This window comes from Microcebus murinus, chromosome 16 (genome assembly GCF_040939455.1).
Source record: "Microcebus murinus isolate Inina chromosome 16, M.murinus_Inina_mat1.0, whole genome shotgun sequence".
In the NCBI taxonomy this organism is placed as follows: domain Eukaryota; kingdom Metazoa; phylum Chordata; class Mammalia; order Primates; family Cheirogaleidae; genus Microcebus; species Microcebus murinus.
Window position 1 is genome coordinate 4,213,135 of NC_134119.1, and position 13,807 is coordinate 4,226,941.

Here is a 13,807-nt window from a genome sequence, read left to right on the forward strand (position 1 = left end):
CAATGGTGGCAGCAGTGGTGATGGTAGTGACAGTGTTGGTGGTGGTGGTGATAGCAATGGTAGTGATAGTGGTAGTGGTGGTGGAGATGATGGTGGTAGTGGTGATGGTGATAATAGTGATAGTGGTGGTGATGGTGGTGGTAGTGGTAGTGATAGTGGTGGTGGTGGTAGTGGTGGAGATGATGGTGGTGGTGATGGTGATAATAGTGATAGTGGTGGTGATGGTGATAATAGTGATAGTGGTGGTGATGGTGGTGGTGGTGATAATAGTGATAGTGGTGGTGGTGGTGATAGTGGTGGTGGTGGTGATAATAGTGATAGTGGTGGTGATGGTGATAGTGGTGGTGGTGGTGATAATAGTGATAGTGGTGGTGGTGGTGATAGTGGTGGTGGTGGTGATAATAGTGATAGTGGTGGTGATGGTGATAGTGGTGGTGGTGGTGGTGATAATAGTGATAGTGGTGGTGATGGTGATAGTGGTGGTGGTGGTGATAATAGTGATAGTGGTGGTGGTGGTGATAGTAGTGGTGATGGTGATAATAGTGATAGTGGTGGTGATGGTGGTGGTGGTGATAATAGTGATAGTGGTGGTGGTGGTGATAATAGTGATAGTGGTGGTGGTGGTGATAGTGGTGGTGATGGTGATAATAGTGATAGTGGTGGTGATGGTGGTGGTGGTGATAATAGTGATAGTGGTGGTGGTGGTGATAGTGGTGGTGGTGGTGATGGTGATAGTGGTGGTGATGGTGATAATAGTGATAGTGGTGGTGATAATAGTGATAGTGGTGGTGGTGGTGATAGTGGTGGTGATGGTGATAATAGTGATAGTGGTGGTGATGGTGGTGGTAGTGGTGGAGATGATGGTGGTGGTGGTGGTGATGGTGATAATAGTGATAGATGGTGGTGGTAGTGGTAAAGGCCAAGAGGCAAGCAAACAAGGGAGAAGATTTCAACCCCGACCAGGCAGAAAGAGCCAAAAATAGAATTCGAGTGGCAGTGAAGTTGGATGGTGTTTAATTAAATTTCCAGTTTTCTTTTAGTGACCTCTTGGTGAAAAGTCTTAGAAGCTGTAAGAGTTTGACCTGCAGAAAAGCACTGAGTACCCACTATAGGTCATATACTCTGTAGGCACCAGGAAGATGCTGGTTAGCTAAGTCAGACTCAGTTTCTTTACCTGGTACATGCAGTGGTGGATCTGGACATAAGGAGGGTCTCATTACCATCTGAGCTAAGGGCACTGGAAAAGAAACGTGTTTTTTTTTCAAAGTATACTACGGAAGAAGCTGCCCTAGATTTCAGCATGTCAGGGAATACTTTCCTGAGAAAGTGATACATGCACACTTGAGCCGAGAACTGAAGGATGGAGTGGTACATTTCCAAGTCAAGGAGTAGCCAGGGGTGTGGTGTGGTTCCAAGTTGAGCAGCAGTGTGTCCGTGAGCCCTCTGGTGGAAAGGAGCTGGGAATGTTAGGGCAACTAGCTGGAGGTCAGCAGAGCTGGGGGACAGAGGGAAATGAGTCTACAGGGGCAGGGGCTGCCAGGTAGGGCCTCCTCGGCACAGCAGGATGAACTGCAGTCTTTCTGTTGTCTTGAATAGTCTTCAGACAATGCAAAGGCCTTGTCCTGGCCCAGAGGTGCTGATATCAACTTGACTGTGCCAAAGATCTATCTGGCCACAGAGTTTGCGGGGGTGGAATTCGAGAGGAAGCTAGAGTTGTTAGTAGCTGGGTCTAGGGCGGTAGTTGGTTCTAGAAATACATAAAACTAGAGATGGTGAGAGTGGCTTTGATAGTTATTTAGGAGATCAACTAACAAAGCTTGGTGACAACACAGGTGTGGAGAATTGGCTATGTCATGATGATGCTCAGATGGAACTGGATAGAAGTCAGAATTTTCTACTGATCTAGAGGAGTGGGGAAAGAGGCTCGGGTGTGGCGTGGTAGGAGGCCATGAGTTCTGCTGTGTTGAGTAGGCTAACAGGAGTTCTGCTGTGTTGAGTAGGCTAACAGGAGGCCATGAGTTCTGCTGTGTTGAGTAGGCTAACAGGAGTTCTGCTGTGTTGAGTAGGCTAAAAGGAGGCCATGAGTTCTGCTGTGTTGAGTAGGCTAACAGGATTTCTGCTGTGTTGAGTAGGCTAACAGGAGGCCATGAGTTCTGCTGTGTTGAGTAGGCTAACAGGAGTTCTGCTGTGTTGAGTGAAGAGTGCCTTAGGGCCACGTGTGAGAAGGTTTCAGATGTTCCTTCTAGAGGAAAGGCAGAAAGATGTTCCAAGTCTAGAGTGGAGAGGCTGTCATGGAAATAGAAAAAATGTAGTGCTAAGGAGGGGATAGGACATGTGCACCCAAAGTCAAGTTTCCAGCGAAAGTCATGTGGACAGGAGTTGTCCCAGAGTTGGAAGGGACTAGAGAGATGAAGTCTTAGCTCTTTCATTTTTCAAGCAAGGAAACTGAGGCTCAGGCGGTGCCCTGCTAGTTAATGGTAAAACCAGCTCTTACACTGAATTTTTCCTAGTCCTGGTTTTGTCCCTGGATTTTTTCACTGTACCAAGTGGAGAATCTTCATGTGGAGGTGGAATGTGAGCCAAAGGCTCAGATGTCAACCCCTTGATAGCAGATCTATTTTTTGTCAGCAACCAAATGGACAGTTCACAGCTTCACATTCTTTTCTTGATCACTTTAGAACTGACATTCTGCCGGGTCCTTATTAAAGAAAGAGCAAAGCAAGAGCTGGCTAGACGTAGTTTGGAAGCTAGAAATAGAACTATACCATGCCCTTAATAATCAAGCCTGGCAAAGTCCACACGGCAGCCGGGAAGGACTTGGCCAAGGTTAAAGCTAATATGATTTGGTGACACTCTCTTTTTCTGTTGGTTATTCAAAAGTCCAGCCAACTACAAAAGTACCAGTTATTATGTAAAGCTAGCCCCCAAAATATGGGGATTAAAGTATGAGAAAGGCTAGTTAATTTTTCTGAAGACCCTTTTTCAAGATGTCTACTTTATGAAACCTATGACATAGCAGCAGCTTCTCCCAGCTGTGACTTTTTAACTTTAATGTTTAATTGCATGTGCAATTATATGAATTACATGTATTATCTAATTTATTAAAATATTAAATAGAGCTAAGGCTAATTAATGTCTGCTTTGATGATCCTTCACCAGCCACAATTTTCACATCCCACTTCTCAAATCCCCCAGAAGTTACCAATTTCACAAATAATGAGTTTCCGTAGAGGATGTCATCTTTAAAAACACAAATAGTGAGTCTGTGTCACTTTGTAGCCTTTTCACTCAACTACATTTCTTGAAGACCCTTCTCTGTTGGTTCATGAAAGATCTTTCTGGTTATATTTCACTGTCACCTTATTACCTATGGTCTGAATGAAGACAGTCGATAGTTACTTCCCTATCGACATGCATTTCCGCTCTTTCTACTTTGTCCCTGTTAGGGATTCTACAGACCATGTCCTGGTATACACCTCTGTGTACACATTACAAGTGTTTCTCCCAGGTTACTGCCAAGCAGTGGAGTTGCTGGTCACAGGTCAACACAGAGCTTTAGCTACATTGCCCTTCAATCTAAGGCCACCAGTCTGTCCCCACCAGCAGTCCATGTATATTTGTTCCCCACCTTCTGTTGACACCACCCTCTCCCCTCTGGACAAGAAAGCAGTAGCACCACCAGCATGTGCAGACCACCATGAGGTAGAAGAGTGGGCTGGGTGCTGTTTCCTCGGGAGCCGTGGGGCTGGGCTGCGAGGCCCCTGACCTTGGCTCCATCACTCTTTTCTCTAGCCTGTGAAGAAGAGAAGTTGAACTTCTATGAACTGTATCTTAGAGATTTACCCCAAAGAGAGGGCGATGGAAAACCTAACTGAAAGATATTAAAAAGGAGAGGCCAAGTGTATTCCAGGTTCTGTGTCTAGTTTCCTGTAGTTCATGAAGGTGACCGAGTTCTTTAAGAAATAACATTGTTCAAACTGCTATTGATTGTAGTTATTGGAGAACTCCTAATTGTGCTCTGATTATGGACCATGTATTTCTCCCCCTCCTCATTTTATAATTTAAAGCCCAAATGGTAGACCTCTTCTAATCCTGGATCTAGATGGTTTAAGTTGGGAATGGCCACAATTTAAAGAATGTTCTCCAGCCTTTGAAATCTAGGTCCCTCTTACCCTTGGCCCCTGACCTGCTCATTGCAGGCATAAATGTGTTAGTCACACTGTACAACTAGGGTTACCATGTAACTAGTTATCCAACCATGACATTTTTGAGCGTGAAAGGCAGTGCTAACCGGAGGGAGTGCTGGGATGACCGGGTGAGGCCTGGCAAACCAGGCTGTGTGGGCACCCCAGCCTTTCTTTCTTGCTAACGTCAATATTATCAATGATGTGATCATAATACTACAATTAAATATGCAAATTCAATACAGAATTATATAGATAATGTATGTTATTATTTTTAACACATTTGAAAAAGAAGTGACTTACTTTCTCCCACTATTTTTAAAGTGGACTTCACTGTGATGAAAGCTCTCCTGCTGAGAGCACTGTCTTTTTTTTGGTGGTGGGCAGTGAGGGGCACAGACATAGTCTTGCTCTCCTGCTTGGGTTAGAGTGCCGTGGCGTCAGCCTAGCTCACAACAACCTAAAACTCCTGGGCTCAAGCGATCCTTCTGCCTCAGCCTCCCAAGTAGCTGAGACTACAGGCATGCCCCACCATTGCCGTCTAATTTTTTCTATATATTTTTAGTTATCCATCTAATTTCTTTCTGTTTTTCAGTAGATATGGGGGCTTGCCCTTGCTCAGGCTGGTTTCAAACTCCTGACCTTGAGCGATCCTCATGCCTTGGCCTCCCAGAGGGTTAGGATTACAGGCGTGAGCCACTGCGCCCAACCAGAGAGCACTTGTTAAATTGGGTGAACTGTCTGCAAGGAAAGTGACATTTGCTTATCTGTCTGTCTGAAGTCATTTCGACAGGTAAGGAAAACAGCGAGCTCAGGAGAAAGAAAAACAGGCCCTGTCTCAGAGGCCTGTGCCTGGGGTGATGGGGAGACCAGCTGTTGGCGGCTTTGTTCAGCAGCTCAGGAGCTCAGTGAGGAGGGCTGGCCTCGCGAGGTGGCCACCTGTAGGCAGAGCCGGCAGCTAAGACTGTGTGGGCTCAAACATACCTTAGAAATGAGAAAAATTTATAGTCCCTTAGTGATACCGACACCATTTTTGCTCAAACTTCATTTATTTTCATACCATCTTTACGATTTTTGCCATATTCCTGTACTGTAACTACACTTAACATTTTTCTTTAAATCAGCTTTCTTTTTGTAAATAAATCTGGTTTTTAAACGAAAATTATACCACTGCTGTAAAAAGGTTACCGGTACCACTTGGCTTCGGTTAAGTATTTTTTAAATACACATGAAGATAAATCTTTGGCTCTTAAAACAACCGCGTTCACCTTTGTCCCACTTCTGCTTGCTCTTTTCATTGACCTGGTAAATGTTCTGCGGGACCCTAGGGAAGGCGGTGTAAGAGGTGGTCTATGTGGCACAAAGATATCCCCCCAAAGAAGACAAATTAGATTTTGATCCCAGTATCTATTAAGGCGCCTCTTAGCTGAGCAGTGGTATGAAGGGTTCTGGTTCCACCCAGAGCTTCGACAGGACTGAGTTACTTGGGGCGTATTTTCTCCCCATGACATTCGCCTTCTAATAATAAATCGACAGATGTAGTTGTCTTGCTCTGCCTTTACCATGACATTTGCTGTCACTTCACACGTTTATGTTTGTAGACGCAGCCAAGAAACAGTCTTATCAGTGGAGGATTCCACCCGCACCCTTGGCCTCAGTAGAACTGCGTCCCAAAAGCCAGCAAGCATGAGCTCAGGCACTGTTTGCTTCCTGCTGGCATGTTCTGAAACTGGGCTCCAGCCAGGAGGCATCTCGCAAAACCTACCTGCTCACCTTTATTCTCATTTTTGGCCTTTCTGGAGATTTGGTAGGGGGAGGTGGTCTCTTCTGCTATGCTCTCTGTTCTTGATGGGATGCCAGAAAGGAGCCTGTGCCTACAATTATGTATTCATACACGTGGCACAGTGCTCTTCATGGAGCTCAAGAGCAAGCAAAACTAAGCCAGTAGATACATGGCAAAGCTAAAACATCTGCAGTGTTGTGGTAAACCCAAGATTCTGTATTTGGTTACCTCTGGTGAGGAAGGCAGCAAGGAATGGGAGAGGACATTCCAGTAGATGAACTTCTTGGCTGTGTTGTTTCTTAGATAGTATTTTTAAATACTAAATTTAAAGAGTACATACTCAGACTGTCTCCATGGGTTAGTGACATGGGGCAGTTGCAAGTGATCCAAGGCATTTGGAGAACAGACCCACTGTGTAAAAGGAGATTGTTTTTAGGCCACACTGTTGCTGACCAGTGTGGCAGGACTTTGCTCACCTTTCTTCTTTTTATAGGAATTAAGAAGTGTCCAGAAGAGTTCTTTGCACATACTAGGCCCTCAGTAAAAATTTGTTGAATATTTTTTTCATGCGTATGTTTTTAAACTTGTTGTTATGGAAATTTTCAAGCGTACCAAGGCAGAGATGAGGCCCGCCAGCCCCACAGCAAAGCTGCAGCGCCTGCATCTTCTGCTCTTCTGGTTGCCTGTGTCACTACCCCTACTCCCAACCTTTTCTCCGGGATTCTTTTAAAGCAAATCTCAGAAATCATAGTGTTTTACCCTTGGCAGTTTTGGACAATAGAGTGAGTTCTCCTGCTCTGGATTTGTGGTCCTGTAACACCTAATGGTCCATTCTTTTGGGATATGTTGAAGCCGCCCTCTTCCCCCTCGAAGACAGCATGTCAGGAAAATTAAGCCAACTTTCCTCTTCTCTTCGCCATGAGGTATTTGATCTTCCACAGACGTGTCCTCAGCTGCACCTTTGCGCTGGGCACTGTGCTAGCTCCTGGGAATTGCTGACGAGCAAGGAAGCCAGTGGCCTGGGGCCTCTTCGGAAATGCAGGCTGATCAACAGTTAGGGGAGTGGACCCTTGCACTTGTGAGCCTGAGGGGCTTCCTAAAGCTACCTACCTCCCATCTTTTGGGCCCTTTTTTATGACTCCCAAGTTGATCATTGGCAATTCCCCCCATTGCTAAGGCAGAATTTTCAGCAGCACCCTGGCAGATTGCGGTTCTGCTTTTTCTGAAAGAAGGCACGTTGAGAACATATCAAGCTCAAATCAGTGTGATAGCAGTTGTCACCATCCGTGTGGAAAGATTTGGCCCCGGCCAGCTGCCGGGCCTCTTTGCACTATATTAATAGCAAGGCCATGGAGCCCACTGGGGTCGGAAGCCAGGGAGAGGAGGACAGCTGTGGCGGACATCACACCATGCTCCAGGCATGTGCTCCCGTGTCCTGGGCACACAGGCGGCCTGCACCTTGCCCTGCCGCTCAATAGCCCCCCGAGCTACTGCCTGCCTTCTCCTTATAGGGACAGAAATGGGCTCACGCTGATGATCCATTTGACAAAGCAGCCAAATTGAGATTGGCGTGACTGGAATAGAGGGTTCAAATGGCCCTGTGTTCTGGGTCATCTTATACTTTTATTGGTAGCACAGGCATGCGGGCCGAATGAGGTAGTGGTATTTAAACAGCTGGGGATATTGAATTCTATATGCCAAGGCTGGACAGATATTTTCAAATGTCACAGGCCAAATGGAAGCTCATTTGGCAGCAGGATAGAGGGGCAGGGGGATTTGGAGGCCACTGCATCACCATGGCTAGATATGGTTAGGAGAGCTGGGCAGGATTAGGGCCTGGGAAGAAGCCCAGCCTCTGAAGTGCCCTGAAGAGGTAGCAGGAAGGATCATATGAGTAAGCGGTAGGCGCCAGGGGTGGCGGGGGACAAGAGGGCAGATGCCAAGGCCAGGGGCAGATGGAACTGTGTGTGGGCGCCAAGGAACAGGGCCAGAGGGGAGAGGTCAGGGCTGAGACCCCAGCTCAAAGGAATGGAGGGAGAGAACCTGTGGTTCAGGGTTCTGGCATCAAGGAGAAGTGAGCACCAACCTCAGACCCACTTTCCACCCTGGGGCCTCCAGACAACTTATTTGTCTGCCCAGGCAGTTTCCGTACTTCGGCAAAGGGGCCAGGCGAGGATTAAGGCAAGCAGCACCTGACACTGAGGAGGGTGGCCCTAAGTGGTTGTCGCTATTATTCGTAGTAAAAATTAATTTGTGAACAACCGCCATTGTGGAGTAGAGTTGGAAACTGCCCTCTAGGCCGAATCCCACCCAGAGACGTGGTGTGTTTCAACTGCACAGTTGTTCTTTTTTTTAAAGTATGAGTGATGATAACCGCCAACATTTAGATGTTAGGAGATTTTACGGAAACCTTTGGATATTTGACTTCTGGCCTGGCGGAGCCTCTAGTTCTCCGGATCCTGCCTTCTGCCTGTCCTGAGACAGCCGCAGCTGAGGGGCGGCCGCCCCCTGTTGGCCAGCAGCACACCCACCACTGCGCCTGCCACCACCTGGGCCCGTCACTCATCTCTGAGTGGGGCCTGTCCTCCGTAGGCATTTGCACTTGCTCACCCTGCAGTAAGTGGAGCTATTATTATCTTAGAAGGAACAAGGGTCATCAGAATTAGGCAGGGACCCAGCAGCTGAGTTGCTGGCTGGGGCCTCCTTGACTTTGCTGTGACATTGCTCTGGGAGACCTGGGCTCATGGAGGGACATTGAGGGGCTGGGCCTGGGGAGGGAAGGGAGAGGAGAGGGGGCAGTGAGCTTTCACCAGTGCCTGGGCCAGTCCCCTGGAGCCAGCGTGGCTGCCTTTTTCCTCTTTATGGCCCCTTAGTAGCCTGAACAGAAACACAACAGGGTTAGGGCAGTTACCATGGTAACGTAATATCTGCAAGTCCCTTGGCCTCCCTCATCCTCCACTGGGTGGGAACTGACTTAGGAAGGGCTAGGAGAGGCCAGGGGGCCATCTGAACCTGGGCCTCGCTTCTCACACAGGGCAGGAAGAAAGGAGGGGTGGTAGACAGGGAGAGTTTCTCTTGAGGTCTCAAGTAGCTCCTTTGGGGTCTCAGGTGGCCTGTGAGTTAATCCCTATTCATATTCAGAATTTCCTTCTCTTCCTTGGAGGTTGAGACCTCTTTCTTGTTCTTCCCGGCCGCTGGGAAGAAACTGTGGTAGTTGTGACCGTAGCTAGGCCTTAACAACTTCAGGACCATCTATGTGAAGGCTAGGACATCCTCTCACCTTTCAAGGACTGAGTCTTGTCCTGTGGGCCTCAAGGGACACACTAGGGTTAGCTGTTCACACACAACTGCCCCATACTCAGTTTTTGGCACAGAGAAGTCCTTCCTTTTACTGACTTGTTTGTGGTGCCCGCCATGTCCTAGGCAAGATGTGAGTGGGGCGGGGAGGAGCAGGGGTGGTCGTGGGGGCAGGGCATGGCCAAGCAGTGTTGGATTCCGAGTGCAGTGAGAAGCCCTGGGCGCGCTAGCCTGGGCACAGGAGTCCTCCCTGGCTGCTGTGTGGAGCTGAAAGAGCTAGAGGAGCGGCAGGGAGACCAGTTGGCCTGGGCGAGGCCTGTCAGTGGCAACTGTGCCTTTAGGCAGCAGCAGCACTTGCTGGTGGACGTCTGGATGAGCTTAGAGGTGACTTGACTTGATGGACGCAGCTGAGCTGCCCTCCACTGGGTAGTTGGGGGTCTGTTCACTGAAGAGGTCCAGTCTGGGAAAGGGTTTTCCTTCTCTGAGGCCTCTTCTTTGACAATGTAGAGAAGAGTCCCTTGTACTTCTGGAATCTTCCTCAACACTCTGGAGCTCAGCCTTTTGCCAGAGCTGGTTCCTTACAACCTGGAGAACAGACATGGGCTCAGGTGAGGCAGCCTTGGAGAGCTGCCTGAGCTGGTTGGAAGATCACAGAGCTGCCAAGCAGGCTGGGGTTCCGGAGACTCCGCCTAGGCTGTGGACAGTGGCGGGCACAGCTCATCCTCATCCTCTTGACAGTAGGCAGGGCCTTGTGGGTTTCCCCATTTTTATATCTCAGTAGATGAGGAAATTGAGCCTTGCCTGGCCAGTGCCTGAGGCCAGTCTCTAGTCCCGTGATGAAAATGACAGGCAGCTGGTGTCACCAGGTGAGGTGCAGCGGGCAGCTGGTGCTTACCATGTGGACACCACGAAGTGGTCTCCTTGGCGTACCTGGGGCTCCCACTGAGCTGTCGTCTTACTCTGGGTGATTGGTATTCTTGGGGGTTCTAGCAGTGGTGGCACAAAGTGCCCAAGTCCCCACCACTAGGCGGCATAGCTGCAGTCATGATGCTGATGGGGCTGTTCTTGCCCTTTTCTCAGGAGAGTAGCCTGGTGGGGGTTCCTAGGGCCCCTTTACCCCGGATACCTCTTGGACCCAATACCAGTCCCAGCTGTTCCATCCTGCTCTAGGGGCATTGGTAAGTCATGTCACCCATGTGGACCTGGGTTTGTTGTCAGTTATAAGGGCTGGAATCAGAGATAGATGGATGTCCACCTGGTCTGTGGCTTCATGATAGCCTAAGTCACAGACTTAGCTGCCTCATATTTGCTTTGGTCCCCATTCCTGTCCCAGCTCTACATGGTCAACAGAGCGCCATAACCCCACCCCCTTTCTCTGGCCAACCAAAAGGATTACAGAAAAGGCTTCTTTAAACCTCACTTCCTGCACTCCATTCTTGCCAGGCTGAGGGCCCCAAAGAAGTCAGCTCTGGGCAGATGACTTGTCTAAGATCATGCACAAAAGCCTTGGAGATGGGCCTTCATACCTACTTAATTAACAACCTCTCCTCCTCCTCAGAAAGGAGGCCACATTTTTGAAACCATGACTACTTCTCTCTTAAATCAACAACAGACAACAGCCTAACGATTGCCCATAAATGCAAGTTCCTCTGGCTGTTTTGGCCATTGGAAGCAAGATATCAAGTTGAAGTGTGGCCATGGGAGGTTGCTCAGGGTGTGTGTGTGTGTGTGTGTGTGTGTGTGTGTGTGTCTGCTTTTGTTTATCTTGTTACTCCCTTGACCCTGTTGCTGTTTTTTTACCCCAGGCCTTTCTGCTTGCAGGTGTCTCTGGAGTCTTCAGCAGCTGGGCCACCTGGGAGGCTCTGGGACTTTCTGGTGTGGTGCCACTGTGCCTCATCAGTGCCACCTCCCAGGTTTGAAACCTGTGGCACTTCAGCTTCTTCTGAGTGAAAGTTTAACCTTTGCCCCCTGAAGGAAAGGTTTGCTAAGTGAAGAGAATTTGGGGAATAAGATCCTTGTGGAGGTAAGAGCTGATCTTCAGCCGCCACCAGAACCCAACTCCTGACCGGTCTGTGTATCACGGCACCTGCATGCCAGTTAGAGTTGAGGCACGCCTGGTTTAGAATGAAGGCTTGGCAAGGCAGCCTCTTGGAAGCACCTTGTCAGAGCTTACTTGAGATTTAACACTGGGCTTCTTTAGAGACAGCCTGATTAATTCATGTTGGTGACCCCACCACCCAGAGCACCTAAAATTAGAGGATTTACTGTACCAGGTTACTGTACTGCCACACCATGTCACGCAGTAAGTGGGAAACTCCAAACCAGCTGCTATAAAAAAAAAAAAAATTAACAACAGAGCATTCATAGAGCAGATACTTTGCACTGCTACATAATAAACGATCCCATTGAATGCAGGCAGCCACTGGTTCATCCACCTGCTCCCTGTCTGCCCTGATGCTGGGCCAGTAACACTTGTGGCCTCCTCCCCACAAAGAGAACCCTGGAGAGGCAGAAACAGCCTGAGCCTCACCATTGCTCCTTTCCCCGCAACCCTGTAGAGTTCTCCTCAAAGGCCTCCTCCTCCAGCTGGCTGAGTTTGCAATTTCCTATCTGTTCTCTGCCCAGCGAGTGTTCTAAAGCAGAGTGACCAGCCTCATGCTGGCAGTTCTCATCAGCCGGGCCCATTATCCTAAAATCTCCAAAATCAGCTATGTGGACCTGACCGTAGAGGCCTGTCAGCGCTGGAGGACATGGGAGAAAAAGCTTAGGCCTTTATCGGAAGCAAGGCTGTTCTAGTCGTCTTCCTGGACCACGAGGAACTTGCCTGTTGCTTTGCTTAGGACTGAGCTGACAGCTGCGTTCTGATTTGCAGCCATTGTTCAGAGCAAGGCAGGGTTCTCCACCACGGCAGCACTGAGTTAGGCCGCGGTTCGTAGGGTCTCCAGGGCGCCACACAGAGCAGCATCGTTATTAGCACACACCCGCCACTCACATCAAGGTAGCCGACGACCTTCAGAGAAGAGCCTTCAGCGGATGAAATGTCGAGGAGAGCGGTAGCGTGTGAGGCCCAGCAGAGTTAGGACGTTCTTTCCATAGTGCCTGAGCCCGCTCCAAGGCCCATGGCAGACCCATGTTCAGAGGCCATTGCTTCAAAGTGCACAGTGACACCTGTGCACAGGGCGGCGGGGAGGCAGGCTTGGTCGTGGGTGTTTGAGTGGGAAGGTCCACGGGAAGGTGCTGCGGGGCCAGTCCTGGGTTGATGATCACGTAAGACCTTGTGCAGAGAGGGGCTGTTAGTGTCTTTCTGGGGTCCCTCTTGGGCCACGGGGATGGGACAGGGCTGGGAGGGCTACGGAGGGGAGATCCTGAGTTGGATTACAAGACCGACCCAGCCTCATGTGCAAGGTGAAGAGAAAGACCCTTCTAGAGGGCCCCTCCTCAATCCTGTTGTACTAGATCCAGAGGGTTGGGCGGAGGCTCTCCTGAAGGCCTCTGCATAACACCGCGTCATGGACCAGGTGTCAGGTGCTAAGATGGGGTGGTTGGTGCAAGAGGAGGGCCACCGTCTTCTGCCTGGTCCCCTACAGCGGGCAGAGGGCATGAGCATGAGACCATCATCTGCCTGGTTCCCTGTAGTGCTGGGAGGGCATGGGCGCGGGGCCTGGCTGCGCTGTTTCTCTGTTGTTTCCAGGGCTCCTCGCTGCTCGAGACCACTGCACACCTCATCTCGGCCTTGAAACCTGCAGGACCTGCCACCGCCCACGGCCATGCCTGCTCCCACTCCTGAGGCTCTTCCCGCCCTCTCTGCCCTCCTCCTCCCCCTACTCCTCACTTGGCTTCGTGGCACCTGAGCATCTCGGTCTTTGCTGGACGAGTCACTTGTCGTCCGGCTCTGCTAGACTGCGAGCTCCAAGGCGAGGCCAAGCTGCCTTGTGCATTGTTATGTCATCTAGCTTGTCTCCACACATGGCACACAGCAGGTGCCTAATAAACGTGTGCAGAAAGAGTGATGGATGTCTTTCTCTTATTTGTTCTTCTTGGAGCCCAGCTCTGTGCTTGCTGCAGTCCTAGAAGCGAGTACATAGCACCTTCTCACTCGCTTGGCCCGAGGTTGCTTCTAACTCATGGTTGTTGCTTGGGGGGTCTCACTGGAAAGTTGTCACCCCTACTGCTGCCCAGACCAGGCCGGCCCCACTGCGAGTCCCCACTTGCTCTTTTCCTTCACAGAGCTTACTGCAGCCTGGGATTGGGCGCTTACTGTCTTACTGCCTGTCTCCCCAAGGCTAAACCCCAAAAGGGCAGGACTTTCTCACACACTTAGAACAGGGAAGGATTTGGGTAACTGCTGCATGGACGGACAAGTGGATGGGCAGAGCAAAACCATGAAAAGATGTGAAAAAGGCAGCAGAAGTATGACATAAGCAGAGTCCTAACCCTTCGTGTGGGCACGGCCTAGGGGGAGGCTCTGGGTGTGGCCAGGAGGAGTTGGGGTAAGAGATGTCCCCACAGCTATCCTGGGGACAAATGGGTGCACTCCTTCCAT

General features: G+C 49.7%; 1 long non-coding RNA gene across 2 annotated transcripts in view; it reads left to right on the top strand.

Moving 5' to 3' along the window:
• LOC109729683 (uncharacterized) overlaps window positions 1-13,271 on the top strand; it is a 34,584-nt gene extending 21,313 nt beyond the window's left edge. The window contains exons 4-5 of one of the 2 annotated variants that reach the window (XR_012923663.1): window positions 10,345-10,442; window positions 11,086-13,271. This is a non-coding gene — a long non-coding RNA (uncharacterized LOC109729683). The remainder of the gene's footprint in view (window positions 1-10,344; window positions 10,443-11,085) is intronic. The other variant, XR_012923662.1, reaches the window with a different exon arrangement.
• The last annotated feature ends 536 nt before the right edge of the window (window positions 13,272-13,807 follow it).